Source organism: Ptychodera flava, chromosome 18, assembly GCF_041260155.1.
Source record: "Ptychodera flava strain L36383 chromosome 18, AS_Pfla_20210202, whole genome shotgun sequence".
NCBI classification, from domain to species: Eukaryota; Metazoa; Hemichordata; class Enteropneusta; family Ptychoderidae; genus Ptychodera; species Ptychodera flava.
In genome coordinates, this window is record NC_091945.1 from 10863560 (window position 1) to 10881987 (window position 18428).

An 18428-nucleotide genomic window follows, 5' to 3' on the forward strand; every position below is an offset into this window, starting at 1 on the left:
CCAAAATAATGCCAAATAATGATTTTTAACAACATGAATCAAATAATATTTTCGAATGAAAATCTGAAGTTCTAAATAACAGTGACGAAGTTAAGAATGTCAATTTTTAGTAAATTTTCCACTGATCCCAAAGTTTGAACGGTGATCCCAGGGTTTTATTCTTGATTATGAAAGAGGGTGGTTTAATATTTCATGAGTTTCCGTCACGAAGTATACGTATTACATTAAGGTGGAATACGCCTCGGAGACAAGATATTCGGACTTTCATACTTTTGCAATATTTTATGGGGTCATTTTGAAGTTTACAGAATAAATAAACTTTTCATCGGCTTAGTTTTGTGAAAATTTAAATTTTTCTCTATAGAGATAACATAATGATGGCGGCAATAATTGTGAATTAAAAATATCGGTAAATATTACATGTAATATATTTTTCTGTTCCCAAAATTTGTATCGTGGTCCCTGAATTTTCCTTTGGGTTTTGCAAGGAGTGGTTGAAAGTTTTCTTGAGGAAATATTGTTATTATTGCACATTCAATTTCCATTTGGTTGACTGGCTTTGTATGTGTGATCGGTATCAATCTGTTTCAGTCACCCTGCTTCTTGTATAAATGCCATCTTTTTACGACAGACAGACAGACAGACAGACAGACGGATGGAAGAGGGAGAGGGAGAGGGGGAGAGGGGAGAAAGAGGGGAGGCATTGAGAATTAATCACTGTTAAGCGAGTGAGTGACTCTCCGTTGTTACTTCGGCATATCACCAGTTAGTACGCTTTCAAGTGCCCTGCAAGCTGCAAATATTAATTCGATATCATCCGTTTGCTTTGCGATGGTTTTTGCAAGAGCAGTGCGTAATGCAATGCCATATTACCGTCACCCAAGATCCTTTCCCGAGCTCAGCGACATGAACTTATCTATTCATTTGAAACCGACATTTGTGACACGTATATGAGAACGGTGCTTTGAGTTGAACGACAGTGTGCGAGCTTTCTGCGAATCACTTAACGGAAGGACGATGTACAGTGTTTCTCCTTCAACACTAATGTAACAGCCTTTGACGACGCTTAAGACGAAATGAGTCGATGGTACTGAGGCAAGGGATCGACTTGAAAGCTAATTTTTTTATTCATTCTATCTCGATTGAGATTCAAAATGAATGACTGAATATATGTTGAATATTTCACTTAATGGTTCAGAGACCGAAACTGAACACTGGGTTACGGCCGTCTTTCATGCCGTTCATCTTCCCTTCGTATTACATGTAGGAGTAAAGAAGACACTTCTTTCTGCCTGCATGGACGACCCTCACGGCTCAATGCTTTTTCAAAAGCTGGGACAAAGTGACTTCCCGATACTCGAACTCATTACAACTTCTCGTCGCTAAAGCGAGTGGTCGGAATAGATCTGAAACAAACATCGGCTCTGTTTATCTTGTGTTTTTGTTCTGCTTTGATTTTCAAACATAACAACCTGTGAGTGTTTCCGCAACAAGGCAACACCGCGTCAAACTTTGAGTCTGCAAAGTCGCCGTGCTTGACGATGCTGGCCGCCTTGTCTAGTCACGTGCTTGCAATAAGTCTGTAGGGTTATCGGGTTCGTATACGGTATAGTGGAGATGTTATGGGGATCACGGAGCGCCGTAAGACAGGTATCAGTTCCGTCGCGTTTACAATGTTTTACAATGTGCAAGTAAAATATTATAGTTAATCATTATCATGCAGTCTATGGGCAAGATTTATGAAATTCAAATTCTTAAAATGTTTCATTTCATGTACAATGGCTAATATCTACAAGCAAGGGCGGACTGGAGATCGCCGCAACAATTTAGCATGTTTCAGTGAGCCGAAAACATGAATATTTGCTCACTCGAGACAAGATTAAGCAAAATAATTTGAAATATAGCGACTTTGTCCCTTTTATAATGTTAGACCATTTCCCAAGTCTTTTTAAAGACACAAGAAAGGACTTAAACTGAAATAGAAAATACATTTAGGCTAACAGAAGAGTACACCTTGTACAGTTTTAACACCGTTGGGGCCTCCAGTAGTCGAGTCGAGCATGAGACTGTATCCGGTATCAAAGCAACAAACGCACTATTCTCTATGCAATGGAGTTCTGGAAAAGCACTGTGCTTAATGGTGATTTTTTTCCTCGTAAAAAGTAGACCGTAAAAATGTTCGTGAGCGACGCTCACAATATTTCAACAATTGCGAGTCAGGAAGTAAGCTTTGCCACGTGGAGGGGTTGACTTGCAGGGGTCTTTGATGGTAAGGCGACCAACCATGTACTTGCGCGGTAAAGAATACAGCTTAGAGGCGTGCCTTACAAATTTCAATGTCGTCACTGATAACTCTCTTAGGAGCTTTTGATTGCTGAAAATATTACCACAACTTTCATCTTCCTCTGGCTGTTAACCTTCGAGTAGCCAAATGAAAGTAAATCACTTGTTTGTCGCACTTAAGTCATTCTGTAAAGTGTATCTTAAAATCTCTGGCCTTCACTTACATATCGCTGTTGAACCCCATAAAGGACGCACAATTGTAAATGTCTTTGTGGGCAGTGTTGCCGGCCATAATGCAACGAGAGGCAATTATGTTAAAGTACTACACGGACAATACTTCAGTCATTCGGACCCGAGCTTCCACATAGAAAAGTGTCAACTCTTCTCGTCGTCATTCAAAATAGATTATATCTTCTCTCTCGCCGTTTGTCACCGTCTACACGCCTGATTCTTTCGCTCTCTCTCTGTCACTGTCACTTCGTCTTCGTCCACGTATACCCCCGTCTATCTTTTTTGTCTGTCTTGATGTGGCGAACGTATCTTCCACTGAAAAATATTGGGTCTAGATTTTGCTATAGTACAAGTGGTCATAGGATGGCTTTCATAATAAATAGGTAAAAAACTACATCACTAGAAAATAATTTTGAATAGCATTACATTTGTACATAATGCTAGTTTCTTCAGTGACGTCATAGTTACACGTTCGCGGGTAAATTTCCACAATGTCCACTGCTGAGGAAAAGTTTGGCAAAGTAATATATAATATATCAGCAAATGAAGTCGATATTATGTATAAAATTTTTCTTTGTTTTCTTTTCTGCAAAATGTTGAATTCAAGAGAGGTGTGTGCACAGCCTTTCTTTATCAAGTTTGCACATCTTCAAAGGCGTGTAAGTTTCAACAATCGTCGACACAACTCCTCTGCGAAAGTATGCACCAGTATAGGCGGTCTAGGCGGTACGAGTATTGTGGGAAGTTCTCTGCCTGACGTTCACCGTGTGTCAGAACGTTGTACACATTCTACTGACATTTACTCAATATTTTTTTAAATTTTCGTTTTTTGTACCTTTGCCGAAATTGCCCAATCCTCAAATTCGTGGCAAGCAAGACCAGAACGGCTAACATAAAGATTAAAAGATACAGATGGCGTATTGTATTAGTCACTAGCAACCTAAGGAGTCGTCTAGATTAACATGAGGGATGAAGAAATACCTAAGGGAGCTCTCTCAATAAACAGTTTTAGTTCATAATCAAGTGTATGTATCGGTAAATCTTCACTTATGCCAGAAGAACATCTCCGCACGCCGATGATGCAATACTGCAGTTCTTTAGGGCTTTTTTGTCGACGACGACATGTATATGAGATCGAAAGAATAAAGAATATTTGAAGCCAAAATTGACAGAAGATTCACGAGTTTTGTCATGCGTGCAAAGTAATATGCATTTCGAGAAAATATATGGAGCAAATTTCATTCTACAGAAATGGTATTTCGAGTTAATTTGCTAATCACAGGATATAAATGGAATAATCACTTTATGCAAATTTAATTTATACAAACCGGTTTGGAAATTGCTTTCCCTTATCACGTGACAGTTCGTTTCTTTTTGAACAGCCAGCCCATTATAAATTAACATAGTGTTAATAAAATCAACTTATGACATTTGCGGGAAATCCTACGAAATAAACCAACGGTATACTAATTGCAGAGCGCAACAGTGTGGTGAAAGCGATAGTCGTCATAGATTGAAATTTCATTACATGTTGTGATTTTGATATTAGTAAAAGTGTTAATAAGCCTAATTTGTTGTGAGAAAAAACGGAGACTTTCACAACAAACCGAGTCTTTACGAATTCTGGTGATCACTTTTTATTGCACATAGCATATCAATATTCATTGGCGGATGTATAAACATCTTGGCTGAAAGTAGCACTGAACATACTATCTGGCTACTTAATATGGTACAAAAGCTGACGTCACGTGTGAAGGGTTTGCCCTATATGAAACACCAGATCAAAATGTAGGAGAACCCATTGTACGTTATTCCACTTTGTTAGTTTAAGCAGCGATCATTTACTGTCAAATTCGTTGGATTTAACATGTGGAATTGCTGATGTTTTACTGTACGATCAGACTTTTCAAGATTGCGTCGCGTAAATAAACGCGCTATCGTGTTCAAAGGTATGGGCAATATAATGACGATCCGCTGTTTTTAATCGTTTGTCATTTCAAGTTGCAGGAAACTCAATCAAAAAGTTTTCGAGGAAACTTCAGAATCTTATGTCTCCAGACACAGAGACATTAAAGCTTTTACTAATGTGGTCAACATGAGAGTTTAACGAGTTTCTAGCGAGGGCAACTTCGTGTTGCTAACTTTCTCAATAATGAAAAGGCTAACAGTAATCAGAATGACAGAATGTAATACCCAAGTATTGAGATTTCTACATCACCAATGCACAAACATGGAACAACCATGCTTTCCTTCAGACGTTCGTGAGACAAAGTTCTTGCATTGTTTCACAGCGGTGAGGAGAATCATCTTGAAAGCCGCTCACGCGGTATTATCGAGGCTTTGTTAATAGCTTTCTTACATTTCCTTGATAAAATTTTGCACCTTTGTGATAAAGGGGTGTTAATCCCATCTGGGAGACGGATTAGTTCTTGCCAAGTACTCAAGACATCAGACAAGTAATAGTACCCATGAGCATTTGCATTGAGAAATCCAAAAAACAAGGACCGTTAATGCTTTCAGTAATTAAATGAGAGATAACACATAGAAGCAACGAATCGATGGAATTAATTTTAACGGTCAGTCGAGTGAGTAGTTTTCTGCGCAAGAGTAGTTTGGCTTGTCGTTAGGTTAGTAAGGTAGCTGGCAATTATGCACGTTTCCAGCCATTCTGATAAAATTATGTGCCTAGCCAGATGGCTATTCTTTTAATCCAGTAGATAGATCATAGACTAGACAGACAGACAGATAGGCAGACAGACAGACAGGCAGGCAGGCAAACAGACAGACAGACAGACAGACAGACAGACACATACATAAACAGACAGACAGACAGACAGACAGACAGACAGACAGACAGACAGACAGACAGACAGACAGACAGACAGACAGACAGACAGACAAGAAAGGAGAGGTACACCGGCAAAGGATGCACAGGTAGGTAATTTGGTAGTTATGTAGGTAAGTCGGCAGAGAGGTGAGTGGATATATGGCTCTGTAGATGGGTGTATTGGACATTGTTTCCAATAAGTCATTTTGTAAATGAGACACAGAGATTGATATTGAATGTATGTGTAGTTACTATGGTGATACGAAAAACATTTCTTTCGATGATAAAAATACCGAATATACTTGTGGCTTGTCTTCATTCTTCCAGGATTCATAGCTTGTATTTTGTAAGTCTGAATCAAGTTCAGATTTGGTGAAAAGAATAACAAACTCGTTTTGTACTGAACAATCCTTGTACCTCAAGAGATGTTGATAAAGTTCGTTCGGGGAAAATGTGCTGTTCCTTGTCATTCTGGGGAGGGGGCAATTTGGGTTTTATTCATACTGTGAATGGTTCGATAAAACGGACTAACAATTGAACGTGGATTCAATATCATTTGGGAAAAAGTGATATTTCCACTCTAGGAATGGTTGCTATGGAAACACGTAGCTTAAAAAGAGATATCAGTTTTTTATTGCGATGTAAAGAATTCATATTTTAAATTGTTCATATCAATTCAACATATTTTCATTATCTTTTGAAAAACCAATGTTTTCAGCCCCAAAATTGGGTGCCATGGGTACATTTTGAAGATGACATCAAATTAAGTTCGTCTTTCATCCATAAAATACCATTAGTGTAATTATTTTTGCAGCTTAGGCTATTTTCAATGGCGTATTTTCAGCCCAAAAATAGTTGTCATGGAAATATATGCCACGAAAACTAAATATCAATTTTGTTTATTGCAACCCGAGAAACCAATATTTAGGCGTTTTTGTGGCTGTAAAAGTTACTTTCGATGCGGTTGGGGATATGTACACTGTCAACCTGAAAATGTATGCTATAGAACTATTATAATTTATACATCAAACTGACCTTATTATTTGTCTGTCCTTACCTAAAGTACCCGTGTACTGCGATTTCCGTGAAAACCCAACCAAGTATTTATAGTTTTTGGGTGGTACTTGGTTGTGGTAGTGGTGTTAGCATTGTTGTTGTTATTGATGTTGTTGTTGTTGCTGTCAGTGCAACATCATATGAGATCCGAAAGAGCCAGATTAACAAGAGTCTATTTAAGCAATGAGCACACCCAGGGACGATATACCTAGAGATTTTGACCAGTGCACGATAAATGCACGAGCGATAGCGAGTGCATATATGAAGTGAATCGAGTGGTATACCATGGCTAAGTGTGATTTATTGCTATTATATCATAAAAGTATATTGAAATTCTGGCGTGGAACGTCAAAAACGGATTTTCACTCAAGCTGAGAGCTCGCTCGTATGCCAGCTGTTGTATATCGCTAAAATACCACGGTTCTTTTCGCGTCTCGACCAATCAGATCGCTGCATTTGCGCCATAAATATACTGGTATGATATAATTGAAAATAGATGATCGATATTTTTCTGTAAAACATAAAGATAGTATCAGATGAGTCAACTGTGATTTATGTTCTGAATTTGTCAGCGCATTATTGTTTATTTCGACGAGGTTATTGTGTCACAATTTGATTGATTGATTTCTTAATCTAGGTCAAACAAATGGGGCAAGAGATTGCAACTATAAAGACGTATGAGAAGGGCGAAGCCTTTCCAATGCTGGACTTTTTTGATTGTCACTCGATCTGCAGATTGATATGAAATGTCATCTTTATTCTCATCTCGGAATGCCAAGAAAGGTCTTTTATGCAAGTTATCCCTTGTATATATTGAGAATTCAGTTGCCAATCGAGAATTTTTGAAGATATCTGACTTTTGTTTTGAAGATTCCCCACTCTTCAGGTCATTCAGAGGTATAAGTACCGCTGCCATATGCCACCTACAATAACCACTGCTAATGAGCGATGAACTTCCCTTTTATCTTAGCGATAGTGTTTTCGTAAGAGCGTTTATCAGAATAGCAAATAGAGTGTGTCACCCAACAAGTAATTAAGGCAATAGCTGTAATCAACGTCATTTGAAATTGAAAAATATATTCTTGTAATAAATCGACTGAGTGTAAATACCAGAAGTATTATCGACGACCTGTGTCATTTATCCTATTCTTGACACAAAATTGTAGAAATTCAACACACTGTACCGTATTTTGTAATATTTCGCCGTCGGTGTTTGGTGTGTATATATATATATATATATATATATAATATATATATATATATATATATATATATATATATATATATATATATATATATATATATATATATATATATATATATATATATATATATATATACACAAAATGTATACAATGTGCCCTCCCGGTTATCACCATAATGGCTTTATGGCAACCTCTGAACTTGGGCACAGAGAGTACGGTTACACATTGTTGAGGATTGAAAAATATGGACTCACCAGAGTGCTCTAACGGCAATACGTACCATGAGCGAAGCATAGTGCCAACAGTGAACGCCCCTTATATTACGCAAGAGGCTGCCCAACAATCTCAGAGTGCTCTAACTACTATTAAAGCAGTGAGCGAAATATATATATATATATATATATATATATATAATATATATATATATATATATATATATATATATATATATATATATATTTTTATATATATATATATATATATATATATATATATATATATATATATATATATATATAATATTATTATACATATATAAGTATACAGATGTCCTTGTGGAAATTAAAGCGTTATAAATAATGACACAAGTTACTTCAAATACAAAGTAATGATATATATTACTTACATATAATGTTCATGCATCCTGCAATCTTCAGACAGAAGAAAATCTGTCTGAAGATTGCGGGATGGATAAAATTTAAGTAACAGATATTATTACCTTGTACTTGAAGTAATTTGTGTTATTATTTATAATGCTCTGCTTTAGCATCAAGCACTGTAATTTCTCTAGAGGATATTTTTTATACTTCGAGATATATATATATATATATATATATATATATATATATATATATATATATATATATATATATATATATGATACATACATACATACATACATACATACATACATACATACATACATACATACATACATACATACATACATACATACATACATACATACATACATACACACATCAACTTTATTACTTATTCTCCTCCCGGAAGCATGTTGAGATACACAGCATAGAGCTTGTCAAGTCATCTTCAAAACGTTTAGACGGCATTGTTGACAAGTGAATTCTGGTCCTAATGTAAATTCAAATGGAAAAATAAACTTTGTACTATACACGTACAGACACCTGTTGACAAACTAAAATAGTTGGTGTTTCAACATGCTTCATTGAGTATGACAATAGCTTGACGCACAGTTGACACACAAAACAAAAATAGTAAACAACATCATGGAAAGTGCTAGACCCTTTAATATATGTTCACGTACCGACTTACAATAGCGCTATGTAATTCTGATTAGTTACAAGCGTACACTGTAATCTGCTTTGCTTAAGTTATGTTTCGCAGTTGTTTCCTGTAAGAGACGCTAAGATTTGTTCTGCTAAGTGAAAAATCCTTTTTAACAACCAGAACATGCGCCCTCAAACGACCAGAGTGGTCATTTTCCCGTCTGTGTGTTTTACGCTTCTCAAGATTTCTGCCCATCGATTCTCTGACTAATGCCCTCGTAGGTTTCTTCTACGCATATCACTTGCCAGAGAAGCTTTTCCTGACATATGTTCTAATGGCGCCTAATGTGTTTGTCCTTCAATGTGTTACAAAATACGCGTACCCTTAAGTACCCTAAACTGTCCCCTACTATTTTTCATTGATTGATTGATCGATTGATTGATTGATCGATCGATCGATTTAAAGGATCCAATGAGTGAGTATGTGCTGATAAAGCGGATGGATAAATGAGTGAGTTGGTGAGTGAGTGAGCGAGTGATTAAGAAAATTATTGAGTTAGCGAGCAAGCCACTGACTGACTGACTGACTGACTTACTGACCGAGACGGTGAGTTCGTCAGTCGATGAGTGAGTGAGTGAGTGAGTTACTGACTGACTGACCAAGACGGTTATTGAGTGGGTGAGCAAATGAATGAGTGAGTATTTGTGTAAGCGAATGGGTTAGCGACTGACTTCCTGGCCGAGACGGTAAGTGAGAGAGTCCGTCAGTCAGTCATGGAGTCAGTCAGTGTATTAGTGAATGGTCTACTGATTGGATAAATGGTAAAACATCCCATGAAATTCAATGGCAGAGTCCATTGGATGCATTGATAATAGGGTTGATGCAAAGGAACTATACGTGGTATCGTATAAACGCTTAGTTATACGTTGATGGCATACTAACTGCTTGATATTTCGCAAACCACTTTTAACGAAATGGTCTCAAGGCATTCTAAATGTAAGTCAAATTATGTTCTGGACGAGGTTCTAAAGCACATCTTACAGGAGACATGACTTTGTCGGATTTACTTATAGCCAAGTTGTTGGAAGATGTAACTTAGCGTGACAGTGAGTAGCCGTGTGATTTGTCTTCTGAACACCAAAAGTAGCGCTAATCTGAAACTCCGATAGTTGTAATGCATTTTCGAGAGTGCGTTCTGTTTGTCAAAATATGTTTCTTCTGCTTCAAAAAATCACATTTAAATGCATTATGAGTGTTCCACTTGTCAATAAGGCCAAGCTATTTGACTTCAAATATTTTTACAATATCCAACATTTGTGATTCAGGGACAATAACTGAGCACGGTCAATTTAAATAGGTTCTATTTTATTCTATTGATGCATTTGATTCCGTTGAATGCACTTTAATTAATGATACTACTTTTTTCAGTGTGGCCCCGACATGAGTGTAAATACATCTTGTGTTTTACAGGTGAATTATAATCCGGATCAGGAATGAATTAAGTCGCATTTAATATGTTGCGTACTAGATGCAACCATACGTTGTTTAGACAATTTTTTACGGTTCAGTGTGATCGCTTCATATGATCGCTTGAAGGCATACACAAAGCTGAAATAAAATTTCAAAATGACGTCAAAACCACAGTACTTTCCATAATTATTATATTAACACCTATTGCCAACCCTTTTGTTTTACCGATGTACTTGTCCAATATCATTGTCTTCTTGGCCCATGTTAATACAGAGATGACTCTACAAAGATCAGCAGAGATAATTCGGTGTTTTCAATCGAATTCGAACTCGTAACATACGACAACCAGTCACCTAGCAGAGAAGCAACAGACAGAACCGCTCGGCCGAATCCCCACTCTCAAGAGTGGCTCAACAAACGGGCTAGGTTGTAGCATCTTTCTGACTGCGACACAATTCAGGGATGAGCTGACCATTCTAACGCTAATGATGCCCTCAATGGTCACTGAGCACAAAATTGCATAATCAAAAACTTCTCTTTACCGTTCTGAGGAAGGTTTTGACCTTATATCCAAATCATAATGGGAAAAATCTTTGATCAAAACATCTGAAGACATCTTCATGATAACAAGATGTAAAATTTCATGGGGAACAAAAGTCGATTTCCAAAAGTAATGTCTGAAAAGTGTAGTTTAACACTACTCGAGTATGCAAATCACTTGGCTTTGCGTCATCGTGAATGGGGGATATTCACGCCTAAAATTTTGCACTGTTTAAACATTACACGTAACAATTGAAAGGATATTTATATTTTCTTTTCAAGCAATAACTTCGGACGTTTTAGATATTAACGCTTCATAAGCATTTGGACATGAAACAAGAAATTCTTTTTCGAGAAAGAACAAAAATTCTAGATAATGCATAAAAAAGAATAGGCATTGCTCCTCTCTCCTGTTACAATCAAAACAATATGAGGCCATTTAAAGAAAATTCTTTGTTTGCCGTCCTTGGATTGTTAAAAACCTACCAGCCAGCCAGGGAATATACAACACAGACCGAAAAAAACACAATTGTATTAACATAGGCTCAATTTTTATTTGTTTCCTTTGGACTTTTTATTAATTTTGTAATAGAGTTAACATTGTGTTTGTTTTCTTAATTTTCTCTCAAGACCTGCCAGCACGCGGACGACAAACAAAGAATTTTATTTAAAGTGCCTAAATCACACTGTTCGGGCGTTTCAAAGATTTCTATCTAGTTGGACTAAAATACGTTCTACCTAGCTTTTAATCCAACCGCTCGTTTGGGGACAGAGTAAGATTTCGGAGCTGTAAAAGTATAAATCAACTCAGAAAAACACAATCAAACCAAAGCAAAGGTACATGTGTTTTTATAAACATATGCTTCTCGTATTGTTCAAGGCTGTTTATCAACAATGTTCAGCCGTGTGTACGCTGAGGTGTGGACACACCTTTAAGAATATTGTGCGATATAGAGATTCGAGGGTCATATTTGTTCGGCATAAAGCGTAAAATAGATCCCTGGATTATTACCGTCTTGTGACAGGTTGTCCTCTTTGTAGTTAGAAAACGTGACTGATTTGTGTGTATTTAGCATATCACTTTGGAAATGTTAGTAGACCTACAGGCTGGCCGCAAGAATTGTAAATCTACGCAGTTTACAAATCGATGTTGCTAGAAGTACGTTCCATTAACTCATGTATATGAACGTGTTGCCGTAAACCAAGTGAGTAATCCCCTTTCCCCTCTTGCCATCACAACTTTCAACAGTATTTATGTTTTCTTAAACCGAGACTTCCACTGTTAACTGTTAAAGTACATGTTTGCTGTAATGCTTTTCTGTGAGTCGAACAACAAAACGTCTGTTTAATCTACCGTGGTCATATTTTCAGTTTTCCGAATATAAATTCGCCCGCTTCAACAGAATCTGGGAGCGATCGACATCGCATTAGTCAGAGAAAAACTAGTTTCTGCGAGAATAAGTGTAAAGAACGATGGAACAGAAACGGTATTTCATAAACTGAACCCCTTGTGCAAAAACATGCCATTGGCATTCTTCGCACCTTCGAAGTTGAAATTATTTTAGTTAATTTAAACACCTTCACATGAAAGTTTGCAGTCCTCATTACAGAAAGTTACTGTTCCGATGACATTTTCCTCAAGAGTTGTCAAAGGCTCTTTTAATCTGGTCGTCTAGGTCTAGAAATCTTATAATTATCACGTTCTGCCGCAAGATTATAACCAATGTTATCAGAACTACCGACCCTTACGAACCCTATGTAATATCAAAATCCAAAACATGAATACGTAGTTCTTTTGTGGGTCCCGACATAATTGATCTCTCTCTCTCTCTCTCTCTCTCCTCTCTCTCTCTCCTCTCTCTCTCTCTCTCTCTCTCTCTCTCTCTCTCTCTCTCTCTCTCTCTCTCTCTCTCTCTCTCTCTCTCTCTCTCTCATATAAAATAAACCATGAATCTAGGGGTAACAGATTTAGAAAAAGGAACATCCGAAGTCTTTCCTTTTTTCCTGGAGCGGAAAACTTGACATTACAATGCAGTGCAGTGAAACAATCAGTCGAAAATGTATACATCGAATATCATATAAATTTCAGATTTAAACTTTTGAGTGAAATTCAATTAATACTGATATATTGTGTGTATATATATATATATATATATATATATATATATATATATATATATATATATTATATATTTATATATATATATATATATATATATTGTATGTGTGTGTGGTTTATATATACATATTATATACATATATATACATATTATATACATACATATATATATATATTTATATATATGTATGTATATGTATGTATGTATATGTGTGTGTGTACTTTTGTTGCTGTTTTAACAGTCTCCTGGAGAAGAGAACTACTTTTGCAAACACCTTTACGCTCTGTCACGCACACATACAATGAGCTTTTGATTGCCTTGCAAAAGTAAGTACTTGTGAACTATTCAATGGAGCTTTGCATGCGCTAAAAAGCCGTTCCGTAACGGGCCAGTCATCACAAATGCTGGCGCACTAGAAATGCAATTCCTTAGGGACTTGACAGAAATTAAATGGGGAGAGGCTGGTGTTTTAGGGTTGGGTCGCAATTTTTCGCGCAAGCATTTTTGAAGGATCATGAAATTTCACACATGACTTGGGGAAGGGTCACCATTGATACGCAACTGTTACAAGGCAAGATTTGGTAGATATATTGCTTTGTCCAAAAATATCAAATCATAATACATGGGGGTCCATTAAGTAAACTATTAACAATTTCACCCACAAGATATGCTATTTCTGTGTTTACATAATTATGCTTCATGAAATTTAATGTTTGGATTTCATTAAAAAAAATTATTCACTATAGGCCTACATGGCAGTCTGTGAGAAACCTATGGACATTTATTCCAACATAAAACTAGAATTATCTGTGCATTTTATAGATGTTTGATAATTCTAATAACATCCATAGATATATTGAAGATCTGATTAGTTTCAAAAATCCTGGTATTTCTAATAACCTCCATCACATCTATGAATTAGAAATACAAGAAAAAAGCTCAGCGTCATACCTTGATCTTTTTTTAATAAAAATCGCACACCTTAAATGCAAGACAAAAGGGACGATTTCGCTTTTGAAATCATTTATTTTCCCTTCTTAACCAATAATATTCCATCGGGTCCAGTTTACGGTGTATACAATTCACAACCCTTGAGATACTGAAGAGGTTGTGATTCATACGAAGACTTTCAAGTGAGATACAACTTTCTAGTCTTAGAGCTACAGAGACAGGGATTTTAACAAAGTAGGTTGGCTAGACCATTTAAGAAGTTCTATGGTAGATATGGAGATTCTTATATCCAAATATAACAGATCTGTTACTCAGATGTTAAGATACTATATTCCTGGCTTTGACACACAGTAGTAACTTGGCAGCTAGCTAAATCACTGTACAATTACTTTGTCACCTTAGTTCAATCTTGGCGGATGTAGCATGGTAGCAGGGTACACCTACCCATTCCGGACATCTTCTATCACCACTTAACTAGTGGTTTGAGATTGCACTATTTATTTTGTCAGTGTTTTTGGTTTATTTTGTGGGGTTTTTTTGGTTTTTTGTTTCTTATGATTTGTTTGACCTGTTGCTTTACTTGATTGATTGACGATTGCTGGAATTGATTTGATGTCATATTGATATAAATTTATATAAATGTACCTGCTTATGACAGGATGGTTACAAGTGCATATATATGTATTCAAGAAATTTAATTTTGGAATTTAACCAAAAATGTGGATCGACCTTACATGGTGGTCTGTGAGAAAAGTATGAATATTTTCCATATATAACACTGGCAATATCTATATATTTATAGACGCTTTACAATTGACATAAATGTACTTGATCACAATAGGGTGGTTACAGAAAATTTGTTTTTGGAATTTCGCCGAAAATGTTGAGTCACTATACATGGCAGTCTATGAGAAAACCATGAATAATTTTTTTACAATACTAAACTAGCTAAACTTTGTTTCTATAAGTGTTTGATAATTGACGATTTCGAATTTGTCAAATTTCGGTGGAATGGTCGTATTTTGTGGAAAGCGTGAATTTTATTTGTCGACTCACTATGAATCACTGTCGTGTCATTCCTTATCACGTTTTGGTTGATCAGTAACAGAAAGACAGACAGGCCGACAGACACAGTGACAGACAGGTAGGCAGTCGGGCAGACAGACAGACAGACCGATGGGCAGGCAGAGAGACAAATAGACAGACAGACAGACAGACCGATAGACAGACAAACAGACAGACAGACAGACAGACAGACAGACAGACAGACAGACAGACAGACAGACAGACAGACAGACAGACAGACAGACAGACATCATTTGCCTCAAAGTTCTTAGACCTTAGGGACTGGACTGAAACTACAGTTGGCTGGGTTTTTTAATGGCGCTGTGTGAAAAATAGTGACCAAATAGCGTTTACGAAAAACCACGGAACCCCTATTTTTCATGCACAAAAAATAGTTACCTTGTCCCTGCGTGCCACAGTCTATATTAGTAATATCTTAATTAACATATAATTTCCCATTTGACCATCGAACTTTCAGAGAACACTCTTTAACCTTTACAAATAATCACTTTTGAGCAAGGTTTAAGTAATTCGATGAAAAAAGATCGCATTTCACAATAAATAATGCTATCAACCACTTGAAGTACAATTGGCTATTCAAAATCAAAAGGGACAATAGCTTTAATGTTTACCTTCATTCATAATTTGGCTTGTAATTATACAGACAGCATTATTTTTGTTTGTCAAGAAACTTATTACAGCCTTAAATAAACGCATAGATGTAGCAAGTTCTGTCGGGGAAAATGTTTAATAGTTTTCCCATCGACTAACATAAGAAGTGAATTAAATTTCTAGGGCGAAATTCCAATAACACATTTGTTTTTCACATCTGCACTGCCAGACACCCTATTCTAATCAACTACGTTTGTATCAATCGCCAAGCACTAATGCACAGGTACTGCTATTTTTTATCGGAAAAAATTGTTGACAGTTTTCTCGCAGACAACCATGTATACTGGATCAACCATGTTTGATTCTAGGTTAAGTTCCGAAATGAAATTTGTTGTACACATATGCATTTGTAACTACCCTATTCTAATCAATTTCATTAATGTCAACTTTCAAATGTTTACAAATGCAAAGATGTAGCTAGTTTTATGTTGAAAAAAGTATTCACAGTTGTCTCATAGACTTCTATGCATAGTGAATGCACATTGTCGATGAAATTTCAAAATCAAAATTTTTGTACACATATGCACTTGTAACCATCCTATTCTAACTAAGTTCATTTACAATAACTGCGCAAAAATTAGTATTCCCCAATGGCATGCGTGAAATTTCATGACCCTTCAAAAATGCTTGCGCAAAAAGTTGCCTCACTTCCCCAGAAAAAATACCGGCCTCCCCTCTGTAATTTCTGTCGAGTCCCTTAGTAGACGGAAACAGACCACATGGTTTTACAGCATTACATAGTTTCATTACGCGTTCCGTCTCTGAACGTGAGGAACTGACAAAAACAAAAGACTCATGCGCGAATTGCAACAACAGAAAATACAGATAGTGGATTCCGTCATATTCTCTTCAATCAAGCCTTCTTACTTTTTTTATTTGTTTTTTTTTCTCTCACAGCCGGAGGTGTGTAAATTTCTATTCCAGGCGAAAGTTTGTTTTCTTCTCCAAACCACTCTTAGAATGGCCCCTTGTGGATCAGATTACTTGTTTAAATCCAACTCTCCAGGCGATGATAATGTTTCCTCCCACAGCTGCCCGCGGTAAAGAAACTCAGACATCCAAATTCCATCTCGGTAGCACTGCCTCTACCGGAGAACACCGTTACAAATTTGTTGCAGCTACGATGAGGAGCGTATCACAAGCAATACGCTTGCTATTGTTGTAACCGGCTTGCAATCAAAATGCAAATTCGTCTTACGCATTTGCGAAGCCAAGAGAGACTTTTTAACGCTGTGGCTTAGGAGTGTTTGATATATCTTTCACAAAGATTACATCAGATATCTCCAAACCTCTGCTTTAGAATTATCGATTGGCTTCAGCGGCGCTCCTGTTTAGCATATCCTCGCCAGCGGCCTCCCTTTCGGCAATGGAGTTGAAAAACTCTTGGCGTTTACAGACTCACGCAAACGCCTTATTTGTGTAAATGCATCCGTGGGTTCTCAGGCTGCTGTCATACTGTCATACCCCAACTTCCGCAGCTGTCAATCTCGTCCAGCTGAAATGCGCGTAATGCTCGGATTTCCTCGTCGACACTCTGCATAATTTATCAATATTAATTTGCATATGTGTTGGCGTTCGATGATTAAAACCGGACGATTACTGACGAGGCTCCAGTCATTCGTTAATCATTGCATAACATGAGAGAGTGGGGCTTTGGGTTCGTTGTGATGATGTTGCAATTAAAAAGGAAATAGTTGATTAAAAATTTACAAGAAAAACAACCATAATGATTCTAATGACGTAATAATTTTGACGAAGTAATCCTGCTTTGCAGGAAATTGAATAGCATTGAACTAGTACATCGCAGGTTAGAAAAGAGCATTGTGGTTTGTGTAGCTTGTGCTGCTTCAAAACGCATAGGTCAGTAGGTCTGCGAGCACAATAAGTGAGTCAAAAGCCAGGTGCTCACGTAAAAGCATTCGTATACAGTCTGGAGGACTTTTAAATGGCATCGCCTAATAGAGGTAGATATTTTAATGACGAAGCGGCAAATTGAACGTTTTACTAACTGGACAATAACTGTAATTAATTTTCACACTTTTTTTGTTCAACATCTATACTATAACTGTACATCCTCTTCTCCCTACAATATATTAAAATGCCAGGCATTGTTCTTGCAAACACAACGTTTTGTTCACAAAAATACACAATGTTGTTGTTGACAAATGATTGCTGGCCAAGACCTAATTTCTGTTGTCAAGAACAACAAGTAACGTTACACACGTACTGGTTTTGTTGATTAGTTGAAAAATGAGCGTTTGACGTCGGTTTTATTATAGAATAAAGAACGAATTTATAGACAGCACAAGATAACGAGAAATGAATCTTCCCTCAAAATCTACCAAATGTATATATACCCTTTGGATGAGAAGATGGTTTGCTTATCCTCTGATAGACGCTCCTCAAACGTATGACGTTTCTAATGCAATACGACCTACGAACAACAAAATTTGTAACACTTTTGCTTCGACTTTTCTCGAGAAAACTAAACAAGTATTTTCTCGAGGAAAGTTTGAGCAAAAGTTGAAATCTTTTTGCTCCAAAAAAATCTTTAAAACGTTCTCTCTCGTAATTAAGAACAAAAATCAGGGGAAACGAAAAGTTTGGGAATAGAGAAACAAATTACCTGAAATTTGACGATATTGAATTTCACAATTGAAGCTGTATTAACTCTATGATGAAAATTAGATGTACACTTACATCTTCACAGGATTCAAATTGATACCATACAAGCAGCATACCAGAAAATTATTGTCTACA